This window comes from Sceloporus undulatus, chromosome 2, assembly GCF_019175285.1.
Source record: "Sceloporus undulatus isolate JIND9_A2432 ecotype Alabama chromosome 2, SceUnd_v1.1, whole genome shotgun sequence".
NCBI lineage: Eukaryota > Metazoa > Chordata > Lepidosauria > Squamata > Phrynosomatidae > Sceloporus > Sceloporus undulatus.
Window position 1 is genome coordinate 125530885 of NC_056523.1, and position 4276 is coordinate 125535160.

Below are 4276 nucleotides of genomic sequence, written 5' to 3' on the forward strand. Positions count from 1 at the left end.
TCTCTGATAGAAAAGGCTAAATGACTCATGAAACTACAATTCCCAGAATTCCATAACACTGAGACATGGCAGTTAAAGCAGTGTCAAGTTGGATTATTTCTGCAGTGTGGATGCAGCCTCAGTCTGCCAGTGGGAAATCCCATTTAGCTCAATGGGACTTAATTCAGAATAGATATGCATATGACTGTGCTGCCAAACTGTTAGAAAAAGCAGACTTTGGGGTTTCAGCTTCAATATCATATTGAGCTTTCCCCACTCCCCTCTCCTCATGCTCTACTATTTTACATAACATCTGACATGAAGACAAGTTCTGGTTAACTCAAAAGCTTGTTGTGTGATCTGAGACATTTTCATTGGTCCTAATAAATATGTAACCCTATTGTGGTGGGCTGTCTACTCCTGCAACCCCACAGTAGACCAATACAGCTACCTGTCTGAAAGGTGAGCACATGTTTCTCAGTATGTAGAGATCTTGTTGGCAACATGCGCAAATGCATCTGAGGAAGTAGACCTAAGTCTAGGAAAGCTCATGCCAACTTCTTCTTTTAGTTAGGCTCAAAGGTGCTACAAGATCTCTCTACGTACTGATTCTACAGACTAACACAAATATATCTTTGATTCTACCACATGTTTCTCAGGCTGACAGAAGGCAGCAATCTAAACAAATGCACTAGTAGTAGAAGCAAATTGCATTAAGCCACAGTCATCATTCCTCCTTTTGCAACAGGGAGTGGTGTGTGTGTGTGTGTGTGTGTGTGTTTAAATAAGCAGCAAATCTAACAAAATAAAATTGTTCTTTCCCTCTTTCTTGTTTTAATTCCTATTGTCTGGCTTTAATTCCTATTGGGCTATATTCAGATCCTGATGAGACTGAGTCATTTCAACTTCTAAGACACAATGGCTCCTGCTGGTCTTTGTGAAAAGAGGACAGAATCCAGGGGTGATTTTACTTAAAAGTCAACTGACCTGAATTTGTTTACCCTTAATATCCTTTAAATGCCCTGTCCTAGTTACAATTGGGGCAATTAAAAGTGTCTTTTTTTCCAATCCTTTCAATACATGCTCATTGGAAGGACAATTAATAACTAGCTTGTGATTGCTAGTTCCTAAACAGACTAGTGGAGTAAAGAGTTGGGTTTCTATCTTCCCTACAAGGGTGAGTTGCAGGTAGATCAAGATTCACTACATCTTTTTTTGGCTGCTTTCCTGTGGATCATCAAGCATTTCTGACTCCCAGTTGTAGCCACATCCTTCCCTCTCCAAATTAGGCTACTGCAAGGAAAGAATGAAGGAAGGGGGAAAGAATAGGAGTGGATTTTTGTGGGACTACACTGAGATTATTTATTTACTTCATTTTTATGCCACCTTTCTGCCTGAAAGGAACCTAGTTCTGGTACTGAGGAAAAAATATTCTGGGATTGAAAGACCCTCAGATGTACTCTACTCCTTAATTATGACTGGATGTCTCTTCCTCTTAGTAAGCCCCTTTTTGCCCAATGACAGTGTATTTATAAAAATTTCTCTCATTTTATTTATTTATTATTTACTTATTTCATTTGTATGCTGCCTTTCTCCCAGAAAGGACCCAAGGTGTCTCGCAGGCAAAAACATGTTTCGAACATCACAATAAAATTTAAAATAAATAAAATGATTTTTTAAAAAATATATAATTACTGTACATAAAAATATACAAAGGACAAAAGACATAACTAAAACACTTCTACTCCATAAAGGCCACCCTGGTATCATTATAGGTGGAATGCCTGCTTAAATAAAAACCTCTTAGCTTGGTGTATTGGAGAAAAGGGGGGAAAGAAGTAGGAGAATAAGAAGAAATATGGCAGCAGCTTTAAGATTAGCTGGTTTTTATTTTAGCATAAACTTTTGTGGCTACAGCATAAGCTTGCATGGATATGAGAGACAGTGTGGAATAGTAGCTTCCATGAACACTGGACTATGACTCTGGCAGACCTGGGTTCGAATCCCTGCTCGGTCATGGAAGCCCATTCAGGGACCTTGGGCAAGTCATATTCTCTCACCCTCCTCTGAACAAATCTTGCCAAGAGAACCCATGTTTATGGTGGCCTTAGGGTCACCATAAATCAGAAATGACTTGAAGGCACACAACAACATTCATGGATATAAACCTGCTTCTTCAATCTAAACCCAGTATTACTTACCTTTGTTTGTAGGGCTCCTATAAGTTGATTAACAACAATCATTTTGCCCTTGGTTTCTGCTGGTAGAGCTTGATGCTTATAGTAAAAATAAAATAGACCCCACATACTAGAAGCCTAGACTTTTAAACATATGCAAATGCTTCAGTTTTTTAAAAGTGAAGGTGGCAACCACTAGGTAGGAGGCCTTTCCCCCTTTTTTCTTAGAATTCTGCTTGCCATAGAGAAAGGGCTTCTTCTGAAATGATGCCTGCACAACACATGTCTGCACAAGACACGTCTGAACTTTTTCAAAATAAAAGTAGATATCTTGCTTTCAAAGTGTTGTTTTTACCTATTTGCAGATTTAATCAATTAATAACCTAAAGCGTGCATGATTATCTGACTGCAACCCTAATACACATAGCATAAAGATACTGTAGTACAGGAGTCAATAGGTGGTACCAGGCTACCAACATCCATTATCTAATGCAAATATTCCCTATTAGACACAGAACATAATCCAACAGTCCATTTTGCTCAAATCTCTCCTTGCTGGAGAAATATCTACAATACCTTCCCTACTGAGATGGGTCCTCTCCAAAGGCCCATCTTCCATGTACTATGCCAACAGATCATCCTATTCCTTTGCCCTAAATTTAATTCATATTAAATAGCCACCAGTATTTGCAACTGTTTGCATAGATGAGGATCCCTGCTCATCTGGGTGTGCTGACCCCTGCAATTTCCCCCAAATGCATAATCTGTGGTATTTCCAAACTAGACTTTTAGTGTTCAATACTCCAGCTTTATTAATGGGATTTTAAGGGGAGTCCAGATGACACTGCCTTTGATTTGCAATCTTTTCCATAGCCTTTTTCATCATTTTTCTTAGCACAGAAGGGGCTTTCAAACTGAAGACTCCAACTATTATGAAAAGACACTTTGTAATCCCTGTCCAGCCATGTAAACCCACTGGGTAACCTTGGGCAAGTCACACTTTCTCAGCCTCAGAAGATGGCAATGATAAACCTGCCTCGAATGAAACTCACCAAGAAAACCCCATGATAGGTTTGTCTCAGGCCTGCCATAAGTCAGAAACGACTTAAAGGCACACAACAACATGAAACTAGTTCTAGCTTCTCCTCTTTAACAGTTTTTTGAAGGAAAAGAAAAGAAAGAGTATGCATCTACACTGTAAAAAAAATAGTGCAGTTTGACATCACTTTAAGTGCTGTAGCTTCATCCAATGGAATCCTTGACTTGTTCTTTTTGTCGTCTTTCTCCATCTCTGCCAAAGAGAGCAAGCACCTCACAAAACTACAAATTCCAGCGTTCTGGAGGATGGAGCCATAGCAGTTAAAGTGGTATCAAACTGCATACTTTCTACAGTGTAGATGCCCCCAGACTGAGGGGAAACAGAAGGACTACAAGTGGAAGAAGTTTATCTGTATCCATTAAACATCCCACCAACAAGGCAGAGCAAGTGCAGAATAAAAGCCTCATTTGGATGCAACCAGAAAATCCGCCGGGACAATAAAAATAGACATACAATGTCTTTTGGCAGCACCTTTTTTTTCTGGAAGCGCCCTATCTATAAACATGGATTAGAGAGTGGCATAAAGCAGATTAACCAAACAGAAGTAATGGGAGCTGGGCGATGTTATCCAGACCCATCCCAAACTGCTCCCGTCCCATTTTGGGGAACGTATGACAGCAGACAACGCCAGATGACCCTCCTTTGGTTTATATCACTTTATATCAGTCGCCTCGCATAAAGTTCAGCTACTGCTTCAGCTAGTCAGAGTCACTAGCAGGGATTATGTAGTCTCTCTACATCTGCCGCCATAAATCATGGTGGTCATCATTGCCGTCATCATCATCTTTATGGATACTCTGACTTTCTTCCAAAACTGGGACTGAAGGGGGCAAGTACACATGGAAACACCCAAAGTCCTAGCCACATTAGTCTGGAAAATCAGGATGCAAAGGGATCTTGGAGCACCTTTGGAACTAAGGGGAAAAAAGAAGTGGCAGCATGAGCTTTTGTAGATTTAAGTATACTTCCTCAGATGCATGGGGTCGGGGATGCTTTGATTGTGATTTCCTGCATGGCAGGG